Raw genomic sequence first — 14420 nt, 5'->3', positions numbered from 1 at the left:
CGTGCCTCCTTCCTCTGCCCTCTCCCCACAACCTCGCACAACCAAAATGTGAGCAAGCTCTCACTAATCTGCTGAGTCTTCCATGCCCATCGCCAGTTCGTCCTCCATTTCTTCCTGGGCTCCTGCACCTTCCCCAACTGTTTGCTGATACTATGCTCCCTTGATAATCCCTCTCCCCCACCGTACCATGACTGCCGCCAAGATGCCGCTGACCATCTGGACCTTGTAGATCTTGTTATCCCTTCCGCATATGACTCCTCCAGTACTTCCTCCCTTCCTCTTGGACCAACACCTGACTCCGAATAATACTTACAGTGTGTTCCATCATGTAGATGACCAAAATTGTACGCTGAGAATGTCATCGCCAGTGTTAAACATCTGCGTCGACATTTGTAAACTGTGTAGAACGGTGCATATGTCATTGATCTGACACCACTCCAGCAGCGTGATCTGCACCACCTCTGGATCAAGTTAGCCCAGGGTATACGTCATAACGTATTTCAGCTGGGCTCTGCGGTGCTGACACAGACGCTGCAACATGTGCAGATTAAAATTCCTGCGTGTCGGAACATCGCATTTCTGACGTTTCACCGCCAGACCTTAAGACTTCAGGAGCGATGAAAGTTGTTGAGCTACTGGGTGCGAACGATGGAAGTGAGCACATAGTGAGCGTGCCTGCTGTACAAGGCCATGTAGGCCGGGATGTTGTTTTAAAAATTGCTGGAGAATCAGATTAAACACGTGAGCCATACAAGTCACGTGTGTCACATGGGCCTGAGGAAGGCACGCTGCCATGTTTGCATCATTGTGCACATGGCTGTTAAGTCACCACCGTAGTCCGCTACGTCAATTTGTACTCCGGTCGCAAGGTGACAACGTGTTCCTTTCATGCATAGTGCTGATGATGGGAGAGGAGTCGACGCCAGCGGCGCAGGTGGACGCAGGTTATGCTCACCCACTGGGATGCGTTACCTTGACAGATGCAGAACCACAGGCTGAATGCAGGTGGTGGGTATCTCACAGATGAAGTAGCATCATTCAGCTACAACCAATGGGAAGACACAACACCCTTTTTTAGGCCCCTCCTGTCTGAAGACCACTGCCAGACATAGCTATGAACCTCTGGTTACTGTTACCCCCAGTTTAGCTTTATGAGTTTGTGTGCTTCTTACCTGACTACTTTTCCTGCTTGCTGTTTAGGTACCTCGTTGGCCGATTTGCATTTCACCTCTGCTTGTTTTCTGATTAAGTCCTGTCCCTCCCATTCTGTTCCTCTTCCTCAATTAATGTTTTGACCCTGCATGACTACTATTCTCTGGAACCGCTGCTTTCCACAGGTATTGATCAACTTGGGCCCTGTGTCATTCAACATCACTGTATAGGGATTAAAGGGTTTCAGGGTTCTGGGGGTCCAGCTTGGTGAGTGGGTTCCCTCTAGCCTATCCTTTACAGCTTGTCTGAGTGTGTTGATCTAGGCAGGCGTTACACCGTGCCCTCGACAGAAGGACATGTAGGCCGGGATAGTATTTAAAAATTGCTGGAGATTCAGATTCAACACGTGAGCCATACAAGGTACGTGTGTCACATTGCCCTGAAGAAGGTCCGCAGACTGTTTAGCATCATTGTCGCACCCGGCATTCCCTGGCTGCTGGTTGAGTGGAGACAACCATTGATGAAACTCAGTCTCACTCTACAGAGCTAACCGTCCACAACTCCTCAGCGGTGTCTCACATTTCCCCTACATTTCAAAGTAAACATTTGACCGCCTGATGGCCTTGAGCTCTGCTGCCAGCATAGTAAGGAGGTGTGTGGGATTCCTTGGGCGCAGTTACAAGGAAGGCAAGCCTGACCACACAAGGTTTGGGCTGAGGTGCAGGAATAACACGAGGTTGATGAGGCAGAAGCAGTGGAGGAACTTGTACATACAGAGGAAGGATTGAAACACACAACTCGTGGGGACGGAAAGACTTGTACAGCAGACACTTCTCCATCTATCACCATAGTTACCCAGTGCCCAGTCAGTGACATGTAACTCCCCTGTCCATGCTTACTGTTCCAAGTATCTGTGGTGAAATGCACCCTGTCACACACTAATAATAATATTAATAATAATCTTTATTTCTATAGTGGCAACATATTCCGCAGCGCTTTACAATTCACACACAGAGTTTCTCAAGGAAGCGGTGATGTTGTGTGCGACCTGCTGTGTTAGCGCGGGCACCCCTTTCTTGGAAAAGGAGTGAAAATGGCCATCGGCTCTTGGGGCACTGCAATGGGCATAAGGTCTTGAAAATCCTCAGTGACAAAAGGGTGTAAAGGCAGCCTATCTGTAGCCAACAAGTTGGAGATGCCGAAACTAAACCTCTTAGGCATGTCATGCACTTCGAAAATCATGTAAAAAACAGCGAGGGGACTCCAACCACAGTCTCCCTCGTTGCCACTAATTGGGCCACACACACCCCACTTGACTGTCATCAGTTGATCCCCCTTTTCAAAATGAAAAAGATGCTTTACATGAAGCACTCTCAAAAATACGTGTGCCTTTCGCGTCCCCTGGCTGACCCAGGGGAAGAAAAGTCCTCTGAGAGCCATGACTTGTTCATCTTGGTTCTTTTAGAAACACAGCGAGGGGACTCCAACCACAGTCTCCATCGTTGCCACTAATTGGGCCACACACACCCCACTTGACTGGCATCAGTTGATCACCCTTTTCAAAATGAAAAAGATGCTTTGCATGAAGCACTCTCAAAAATACGCGTGCCTTTCGCCTCCACTGGCTGACCCAGGGGAAGAAAAGTCCTCTGAGAGCCATGACTTGTTCATCTTGGTTCTTTTAGAAACACAGCGAGGGGACTCCAACCACAGTCTCCCTCGTTTCCACTAATTGGGCCACACACACCCCACTTGACTGTCATCAGTTGATCCCCCTTTTCAAAATGAAAAAGATGCTTTGCATGAAGCACTCTCAAAAATACGTGTGCCTTTCGTGTCCCCTGGCTGACCCAGGGGAAGAAAAGTCCTCTGAGAGCCATGACTTGTTCATCTTGGTTCTTTTAGAAACACAGCGAGGGGACTCCAACCACAGTCTCCCTCGTTTCCACTAATTGGGCCACACACACCCCACTTGACTGGCATCAGTTGATCCCCCTTTTCAAAATGAAAAAGATGCTTTGCATGAAGCACTCTCAAAAATACGTGTGCCTTTCGCCTCCCCTGGATGACCCAGGGGAAGAAAAGTCCTCTGAGAGCCATGTCCACAATGTCAGTGTGCTTATCTGCCAGCAGACCCCCAGCAGCACTGAAGACAGGTTATGAGAGAACGCTGGCTGCAGGACACGACAAGATCCCCAAGGCGTATGTGGCAAGCTCAGGCAATTTATCCAGATTGGAAGCCTAAAATGAGCAGGGCTCATGTTGCACAGTAATGGCATCAATGTTTCCTTGCATATACTCATATATCTGTGTCTCCTCCTCTTTTTCCTTGTCCAGCTCTTTTGTTTTCGCATGAGTATATGTCCTTGTCACTTTCCCATGTATTTGTGTTGTGTTGTGAGTTGTTTGTCACCTTTTGGACACCTTTGAGGGTGTTTTCTAGGTGTTTTTATGTGTTTGTGATTGCCTGCCATTGTTTTCTATGGGGTTCGAGTGGTTCGCCGAACTGGTTCGCCGAACCGAACTCGAACGAGACCTCCGTTCGGCGAACCGAACTCGAGCCGAACCGCGACCGGTTCGCTCATCTCTAGTCAAGTCTCTGGTGAAACAAGGCTCTGCTGGAATAGACCCTGCTGCCCCCGCCGAGGCCCAACGACTGTGGAGGGAACGAGCCCGGCTGTACCTGCACCAGGGGAAGCTGTATCGGGAATTTATCAACCCGAAGACCCATGAGAAGGTTCGCCAGCTGGTGAGTCCCCAGACTAACGTGCCCACTGTTCTGCAGGCATACCATGACGGTGCCGGGCACTTTGGGTGGAAGAAGCTGGAGATGCTGTTGAGGGAGCGATTCTATTGGAGTGGGATGCGGGAGTCTGTGGAGGCCTGGTGCCGAGAATGTGGTCCCTGTGCACTGAGAAGAAGGGATGAGGCCAGCCAAAAGGCCCCTTTGCGCCCAATCATTACGCATCAGCCGCTGGAGCTGGTCGCCCTCGACCACGTGAAGCTCACCCCTAGCTGAAGTGGGTACACCTATGCTCTGACCATTGTAGACCACTATTCGAGATTCATGGTGGTTGTCCCAGTTAAAGATCTGACCGGGCGTACTGCAGCCAGAGCCTTCCAGGCCTACTTTTGTCGACAACATGGGTACCCGGAGAGGGTGCTGACCGACCAGGGTCCAGCTTTTGAAGCAGAAGTGTTTCAGGAATTCTGCCAGTTATACGGCTGTAAAAAGATCCGGACCACCCAGTACCATGCACAGACTAACGGCATGTGTGAAAAGATGAACCATCTGGTCTTGGACCTCCTTAAGACCCTGCCGTTGGAAGAGCGGAACTTATGGCCGGAAAAGCTGTCCGATCTGGTAGTCATGGACAATAACATTCCTAGCAGCTCCACCAAGTGCACGCCCACGTACCTAATGAGAGCCCGACCAGGCCGGTTGCCGGTGGACCTAGAAATGGATTTGGAGGCTCCAGAGGCCCTTCCTTCCACTGCTGACTGGGACGCCCGGCGGAGGGCGCAGTACCGACAGGTCCAAGAATACGTAGAAAAGAACTTGTGTCGGAGTCGGGGACAGCAAGAACAGTGCCTCAACAGGAAGGCTCCTGCAAGTCCCTTTCAGCCTGGGGATGTAGTACTGAAGCGAAAGAGAAGAACCCATAAGCTGGATGACCAATAGGAGAAGACCCCGTATGTTATACAACCCACTGAGTGGGAGAATGTGAAGGCCTACCAGATCAGTCGTGACCAGGGGAAGACTTCGGCCATGGTTTCCAGAGACCACCTGAAGAGGTGCCCACCACCGTTGAGGGTGGCAACTGAAGTTCCGGCCCCCAGACCGGCTGGAGAGAAAGAAAAAGAGGTAATCCACACCATGATGGGCGATTTTCCGGCAGATTGGCCTTTGCAGAATGGCGCAGTGATTCTTCCTGTGATACTGTTCCCACAACCTGTGGAGGAAAAAGAGATGGAAGTCGCCGCCAATGAACCAGTGCCCAGGGATGCACCTATACCCAGCCCCCCTGCGTCTCCGCCTGCCCCACATAATAGACGGGAAGGGGAACCAGTTTTTTCCTCCGCCCCACTGCCTGTCACCACTAACATTGGGCCCCGAAGGTCCACACGCCCCAACCTAGGCCGACCCCCGCTTAGGTACAGGGAAACTACCATTTAGGGGTGTTACACGTTGAGTGTGTAAATAAGTAAATGAATGAATCAACCAAGCAAATAACCTGATTGACACCGTGATTGACCCGGCCGTTGCCGGCAAGTTGTCCCCGCAGGGACCCTTTGTACCGTTGGCATGAGGAACTCTTCATGGACATGCCTGAGAACTTGCAGGGCACCCACGAACTGGTGGGATTGTAAATAAGTTGGGGCATGTTTTCCGTTGCCGCCTCCGGAGAGGCAGATTTGGAGGATGGGCCTGGAGGAAAGTGATGGCCCAGGCCCGCCACTACCACAACCGGTGGCGATCATCCGGGGGTCAGGGGTCCCCCATGGACGTGGGGTCCCCTGAAGTGACAGCCGGGTGCGAGTCACCGTACCCGTTCCCGCTCGGGCAGCCTGGATCTGGACTGGGGTCAAGGGGTGCTGCCCACTTCTTAGGGGCAGCATCAGGGCTAGGTTGCTTGGGTGGGAGAGCGGAAGCTGTCCGTCCGTTATTATTAAAAGTGTGTGTATATGTGGTTTGTAACATTTAAGTGACCTGCCTCCCGTAAGGGAAGATTTAAAATGCTTAAACTGTTGATGGTTTTTATATTTTTTACAGTTAAAAAAAAAAAAGAAAAATAAAACCGGTGATGGACGGGCAGCCCACAGACGGTCTGCATTTAAATAAGGGGGAATGTGGCGCCCTGGACTAGCCAGGTCGTCACAGGTACTACAACACACACCCCCACCCTGAGACAGGCACATCAGCCAGACGCAAAATCCTTGTTGCCTCCCTCCAGGGGCTGATGTCCACACCAGGTGGGGTGGAGCCAGGCGGTTGCCCCCACCCACTGAGGAGTTCACAGTCCTAGAGGCGGGAAAGGAAGAGAGTTCAGTTAGGGAAGTGGAAGTGAGGAGTGAGAAGGAGCAAACTGACCGTGTCCGGGTGTGTGGCCCGGGCACTAAGCGCAAGGTTGGCAGACGGTGGTGGCCGTCTGCAGGAGAGGCGAATCAACGCGGAACCGTAAGACCGGGGACGGATGGTGGCCCGCTGGTACCGAACCGGGGAGCGAAGTGAAGCCAGCACACACAGGTAGGGCCTGCGGACCCCGACCAGGCTTGGAGTCGCCGTTAGAAGTCAAATCCGTCAGTGACCAGAACCCCAGGGGTTTCCTAACAGCCAAGACCCGATTGAAGGCAACCGTCCGACCAGCAAAAGGAAATACAGCTACCACCACAGCTAGAGTTCCAAGGTCCCGAGCCTGCGGGCAAAAGGGCTCCTCCGGCACATATACACGCTGGGGAGCGGGTTACCGGTGGGAATCCATCAGGACCGAACATACACAAAGATGCAGGGAAAGGCAGCCACCACCAACCGTCCGGGAGAAGTCACAGCAGCCAGCTGCGGGACCCGTCCATCCAGCCGTTTGGTTTTCCAGAGACTTTGTGTACATTTGTGGCTGAGTAAGTACAACCGTGCCGTCCGGCACCACGCTGCGCAGTCCAGACGACCCTGCACTTTGCCAACCCTGCCTCCCCGTCACCTCACCGGGCCCCGGGACCACCCCTACCCATGGAGGGAGGGAACAACATCCCAGCTGCTCCCTACCATCGCTCCCGGGATCCCCGCCACCAGCAGCGGTGGTGCCCAACCTCACCACAACCCGTGGGTGGCATCACGGACCAAATCCCCAAACCAAACTACCCCCTTTCACTCACGGGCGAGGAGCGCCGCTCGAGTCCCCGGATCCGGGCCCACTGCTCAAGCCACCGAGCAACAGCAGCGCCGGACCCGAGCGTTAGCGAGCGCGCGGCGGCGTCCTCCCCGCCCACGACACTGCCCCACTAAGAAGACAAGGAACAGGAAGCGGCTCTAAGAACAGTTCTCGTAAGGGATCACTGCCTATGGCTGTGGGTGCAGGATACTCAGCGAAACATATTGACCCTTGGACTCCAGGGCCATAGAGATGAAGGGCTTATTTAACTTTCCTGGCTAAAAGAATGTTCACAAGTAATATGCCGTCATTGGAAACTGCAATGATTGTGTGTCTGAGTTATACAGAAGATACCATGAAGTGTGCTGCCTGCTGTATTATGTGACCAAGTGTTGTGCCAAGTAAAGACTACTTTGTTGTTATGAATTTGTTTGTCGTCCTTATCTGGAAGTCCTATTGACCTGATGAAGAGTGTAACAGCATTGCTCCAAGTAACACTATCAGCACACACAGACCCAGAACTCTCATTTAAAACCCGTGTCTCGGGGTGCTGAACTTTACACTCTTGCCCACACAGACCCAGAACTCTCATTTAAAACCCGTGTGTCGGGAGGCTGAACTTTACACTCTCCCCCATGGCTACTGCCCCGGGCACCATTGCTTCAGCCATGCGCTGCAATCTCCTGACATTTGAAAAAGAGATCACTCTCCGTCATGGTACTCCCATGACATCTCTGCATTACAACTATATTTTCTAATTCCACTAAGTAATGTTCATGAACATGGATATTTATATATAGATTGCGTTTGTTGCCCTGGAACAAGCACTCTGCCCTCAATTGGATGCATTTTATACCACAGTCACGGTATTGGCATGGGCTATCTACTAGTAAGAATGAAATGTGTAAGCAATGGAAGTTTCCATATTTAGGATCCACACCAAACCCATCAGGTAGATAATAAGTGGCCAATTTACTATCTATTTGCTGCTAACCTACATGACCATCTATGATCAGACATAATTACTACCCTTGTATTTCGGTTTGATTTATTGCAGAAGCCATAAGTCCTAAAATTAATAACTAATTTATACAAATAATTAAGTATTACATATTATAAAAAAATGAGAAGACAAATCATTCAGTTTTGAACTCTTTATTAAATACAGTCTCTACCTATACCTAAAGCCATTGATCCAGAAGAAGGCAAAAAACCTGGACACATTCAGCCAATTTGTGCCACAGGGAAAAAATTCCTTCTCGACCCCAAGAAAAGGCGATCAGTTCAAGAACCCTGGACCAAGGCTATACTACAACTAACTGAGCTATAGGACGGTTATATCATATAAGAACCCTTATGTGGAATTCATAAACTGGCCAACAGAAGAACTGGAATTAGGCCGGTGGTAGTATGGTACTTGTTTAGGCCTGTTGTTTGAAGACCAGAAATAGCCTTCGCTATTGCCCCAGACTAGGACAGATTTTGTATTTTATTACCTTTCAGAGCATCGCATCCCTGAAGAATGAAATCATTAAGGATGATCGAATACCACAAATATCCGACTTCGTGAATATCCGACCAATAGGTCACTGCTATGTGAATATTCGATGCGCAATGTAAGTCTATGGGAATCCCAAACAATTGTTATTCGGGTTATCCATAGACTTACATTGCATATCAAATATTCGCAAATAGTCAAATAGCGGCGACCTGTTTGCGAATTTTCGCAAAGTCAGATATTTGTGGTATTTGATCATCCCTAGAAATCATCCTTAGTGACTAAGTGAGTAAATTAAACGAAAAAAGTGCACGTTTGTTATGATGCTCAAGATGGGGACCAGAATGTGGACTAATAATAAAATAGGGAACATGATAGGAGACATATCTACAATACATACATTATTCTTATCTATCTAATATGATGACAACAGCTCTCCAGACCCGCAACCCACCACAAGGACCACTCCTGTCTAATCCCTGAAGAATGAAATCATCCTCAGTAACAATGTGAGGGGGCTAAGCGCCTCCTTTGATCTCAGAGTATAGACTCCCGGGAAAGAGTGCTGCTCAAACTGTTGGGGTGCAGATGTGGGACCCTATACCAGAGATGATGTCCTCCACCCAACTTTCAAAAAGCTGTAAGGGTCGTCAGTAGAGATGGGTAGTCGAGCTGGGCTATCAGACGGTCACCTCTGTAGCTGTAGTGTCATTTTTCGTATGGTCCCGATGTGTAAATTAAAAAAAGTACACGTTTGTTATAATGTACAAGATGGGGACCATAATGTGGACAAAATAACAAAATAGCGAACATGATAGGGGACATTTCTACAATACATACATTATTCTTATCTATATAATAGGATGACAACAGCTCTCCAGACCTGCATCCCACCACAAAGACCACTCCATCCCTGAAGAATGAAATCATCCTAAGTGACGAAGTGAGGGAATTCGTGCCAACCTGTGGTCTCAAGGCATTGTCTCTTATAAGAGTCCTGCTGAAGGTGATGTGGTACAACTGTGGGACCCTATACCAGAGATGATGTCCTCCACCCAACTTTCAGAAAGCTGTAAGGGTCTTCAGTAGAGATGGGTAGTCGAGCTGGGCTATCAGACGGTCACCTCTGTAGCTGTAGTGTCATTATTCGTATGGTCCCAATGTGTAAATTAAAAACAAGTGCACCTTTGTTATAATGTACAAGATGGCGACCATAATGTGGATAAAATAACAAAATAAGGAACATGATAGGGGACATTTCTAAAATACATACATTATTCTTATCTATATAATAGGATGACAACAGCTCTCCAGACCTGCATCCCACCACAAAGACCACTCCAGCCCTGAAGAATGAAATCATCCTTAGTGACGAAGTGAGGGACTTCGTGCCAACCTGTGGTCTCAAGGCATTGACTCTTATAAGAGTCCTGCTCAAGGTGATGGCGTGCAACTGTGGGACCCTATACCAGAGATGATGTCCTCCACCCAACTTTCAAAAAGCTGTAAGGGTCTTCAGTAGAGATGGGTAGTCGAGCTGGGCTATCGGACGGTCACCTCTGTAGCTGTAGTGTCATTATTCGTATGGTCCCAATGTGTATATTAAAAAAAAAGTGCACCTTTGTTATAATGTACAAGATGGGGACCATAATGTGGACAAAAAAAACAAAATAGGGAACATGATAGGGGACATTTCTACAATACATACATTATTCTTATCTATATAATAGGATGACAATAGCTCTCCAGACCTGCATCCCACCACAAAGACCACTCCAGCCCTGAAGAATGAAATCATCCTTAGTGACGAAGTGAGGGACTTCGTGCCAACCTGTGGTCTCAAGGCATTGTCTCTTATAAGAGTCCTGCTCAAGGTGATGGGGTGCAACTGTGGGACCCTATACCAGAGATGATGTCCTCCACCCAACTTTCAAAAAGCTGTAAGGGTCTTCAGTAGAGATGGGTAGTCGAGCTGGGCTATCAGACGGTCACCTCTGTAGCTGTAGTGTCATTATTCGTATGGTCCCAATGTGTATATTAAAAAAAGTGCACCTTTGTTATAATGTACAAGATGGGTACCATAATGTGGACAAAAAAAACAAAATAGGGAACATGATAGGGGACATTTCTACAATACATACATTATTCTTATCTATATAATAGGATGACAACAGCTCTCCAGACCTGCATCCCACCACAAAGACCACTCCAGCCCTGAAGAATGAAATCATCCTTAGTGACGAAGTGAGGGACTTAGTGCCAACCTGTGGTCTCAAGGCATTGTCTCTTATAAGAGTTCTGCTCAAGGTGATGGGGTGCAACTGTGGGACCCTATACCAGAGATGATGTCCTCCACCCAACTTTCAAAAGCTGTAAGGGTCTTCAGTAGAGATGAGTAGTCGAGCTGGGCTATCAGACGGTCACCTCTGTAGCTGTAGTGTCATTATTCGTATGGTCCCAATGTGTAAATTAAAAAAAAGTGCACATTTGTTATAATGTACAAGATGGGGACCATAATGTGGACAAAATAACAAAATAGGGAACATGATAGGGGACATTTCTACAATACATACATTATTCTTATCTATATAATAGGATGACAACAGCTCTCCAGACCTCCATCCCACCACAAAGACCATCCCAGCCCTGAAGAATGAAATTATCCTTAGTAACGAAGTGAGGGACTTCGTGCCAACCTGTGGTCTCAAGGCATTGACTCTTATAAGAGTCCTGCTCAAGGTGATGGGGTGCAACTGTGGGACCCTATACCAGAGATGATGTCCTCCACCCAACTTTCAAAAGCTGTAAGGGTCTTCAGTAGAGATGAGTAGTTGAGCTGGGCTATCAGACGGTCACCTCTGTAGCTGTAGTGTCATTATTCGTATGGTCCCAATGTGTAAATTAAAAAAAAGTGCACATTTGTTATAATGTACAAGATGGGGACCATAATGTGGACAAAATAACAAAATAGGGAACATGATAGGGGACATTTCTAAAATACATACATTATTCTTATCTATATAATAGGATGACAACAGCTCTCCAGACCTGCATCCCACCACAAAGACCACTCCAGCCCTGAAGAATGAAATCATCCTTAGTGACGAAGTGAGGGACTTCGTGCCAACCTGTGGTCTCAAGGCATTGTCTCTTATAAGAGTCCTGCTCAAGGTGATGGAGTGCAACTGTGGGACCCTATACCAGAGATGATGTCCTCCACCCAACTTTCAAAAAGCTGTAAGGGTCTTCAGTAGAGATGGGTAGTCGAGCTGGGCTATCAGACGGTCACCTCTGTAGCTGTAGTGTCATTATTCGTATGGTCCCAATGTGTATATTAAAAAAAAGTGCACCTTTGTTATAATGTACAAGATGGGGACCATAATGTGGACAAAAAAAACAAAATAGGGAACATGATAGGGGACATTTCTACAATACATACATTATTCTTATCTATATAATAGGATGACAACAGCTCTCCAGACCTGCATCCCACCACAAAGACCACTCCAGCCCTGAAGAATGAAATCATCGAAGTGAGGGACTTCGTGCCAACCTGTGGTCTCAAGGCATTGTCTCTTATAAGAGTCCTGCTCAAGGTGATGGGGTGCAACTGTGGGACCCTATACCAGAGATGATGTCCTCCACCCAACTTTCAAAAAGCTGTAAGGGTCTTCATTAGAGATGGGTAGTCGAGCTGGGCTATCAGACGGTCACCTCTGTAGCTGTAGTGTCATTATTCGTATGGTACCAATGTGTAAATTAAAAAAAAGTGCACGTTTGTTATAATGTACAAGATGGGGACCATAATGTGGACAAAATAACAAAATAGGGAACATGATAGGGGACATTTCTACAATACATACATTATTCTTATCTATATAATAGGATGACAACAGCTCTCCAGACCTGCATCCCACCACAAAGACCACTCCAGCCCTGAAGAATGAAATCATCCTTAGTGACGAAGTGAGGGACTTCGCGCCAACCCGTAGTCTCAAGGCATTGTCTCTTATAAGAGTCCTGCTCCAGGTGATGGGGTGCAACTGTGGGACCCTATACCAGAGATGATGTCCTACACCCAACTTTCAAAAAGCTGTAAGGGTCTTCAGTAGAGATGGGTAGTCGACCTGGGCTATCAGACGGTCACCTCTGTAGCTGAAGTGTCATTATTCGTATGGTCCCAATGTGTAAATTAAAAAAAAGTGCACGTTTGTTATAATGTACAAGATGGGGACCATAATGTGGACAAAATAACAAAATAGGGAACATGATAGTGGATATTTCTACAATACATACATTATTCTTATCTATATAATAGGATGACAACAGCTCTCCAGACCTGCATCCCACCACAAAGACCACTCCAGCCCTGAAGAATGAAATCATCCTTAGTGACGAAGTGAGGGACTTCGCGCCAACCCGTGGTCTCAAGGCATTGTCTCTTATAAGAGTCCTGCTCAAGGTGATGGGGTGCAACTGTGGGACCCTATACCAGAGATGATGTCCTCCACCCAACTTTCAAAAAGCTGTAAGGGTCTTCAGTAGAGATGGGTAGTCGAGCTGGGCTATCAGACGGTCACTTCTGTAGCTGTAGTGTCATTATTCGCATGGTCCCAATGTGTATATTAAAAAAAATTGCACCTTTGTTATAATGTACAAGATGGGGGCCATAATGTGGACAAAAAAAACAAAATAGGGAACATGATAGGGGACATTTCTACAATACATACATTATTCTTATCTATATAATAGGATGACAACAGCTCTCCAGACCTGCATCCCACCACAAAGACCACTCCAGCCCTGAAGAATGAAATCATCCTTAGTGACGAAGTGAGGGACTTCGTGCCAACCTGTGGTCTCAAGGCATTGTCTCTTATAAGAGTTCTGCTCAAGGTGATGGGGTGCAACTGTGGGACCCTATACCAGAGATGATGTCCTCCACCCAACTTTCAAAAGCTGTAAGGGTCTTCAGTAGAGATGGGTAGTCGAGCTGGGCTATCAGACGGACACCTCTGTAGCTGTAGTGTCATTATTCGTATGGTCCCAATGTGTAAATTAAAAAAAGTGCACATTTGTTATAATGTACAAGATGGGGACCATAATGTGGACAAAATAACAAAATAGGGAACATGATAGGGGACATTTCTACAATACATACATTATTCTTATCTATATAATAGGATGACAACAGCTCTCCAGACCTGCATCCCACCACAAAGACCATCCCAGCCCTGAAGAATGAAATTATCCTTAGTAACAAAGTGAGGGACTTCGTGCCAACCTGTGGTCTCAAGGCATTGACTCTTATAAGAGTCCTGCTCAAGGTGATGGGGTGCAACTGTGGGACCCTATACCAGAGATGATGTCCTCCACCCAACTTTCAAAAAGCTGTAAGGGTCTTCAGTAGAGATGGGTAGTCGAGCTGGGCTATCAGACGGTCACCTCTGTAGCTGTAGTGTCATTATTCGTATGGTCCCAATGTGTATATTAAAAAAAAGTGCACCTTTGTTATAATGTACAAGATGGGGACCATAATGTGGACAAAAAAAACAAAATAGGGAACATGATAGGGGACATTTCTACAATACATACATTATTCTTATCTATATAATAGGATGACAACAGCTCTCCAGACCTGCATCCCACCACAAAGACCACTCCAGCCCTGAAGAATGAAATCATCCTTAGTGACGAAATGAGGGACTTCGTGCCAACCTGTGGTCTCAAGGCATTGTCTCTTATAAGAGTCCTGCTCAAGGTGATGGGGTGCAACTGTGGGACCCTATACTAGAGATGATGTCCTCCACCCAACTTTCAAAAAGCTGTAAGGGTCTTCAGTAGAGATGGGTAGTCGAGCTGGGCTATCAGACGATCCCCTCTGTAGCTGTAGTGTCATT

Source organism: Anomaloglossus baeobatrachus, chromosome 7 (assembly GCF_048569485.1).
Source record: "Anomaloglossus baeobatrachus isolate aAnoBae1 chromosome 7, aAnoBae1.hap1, whole genome shotgun sequence".
NCBI lineage: Eukaryota > Metazoa > Chordata > Amphibia > Anura > Aromobatidae > Anomaloglossus > Anomaloglossus baeobatrachus.
Note: the sequence above shows the minus strand (reverse complement) of the source record.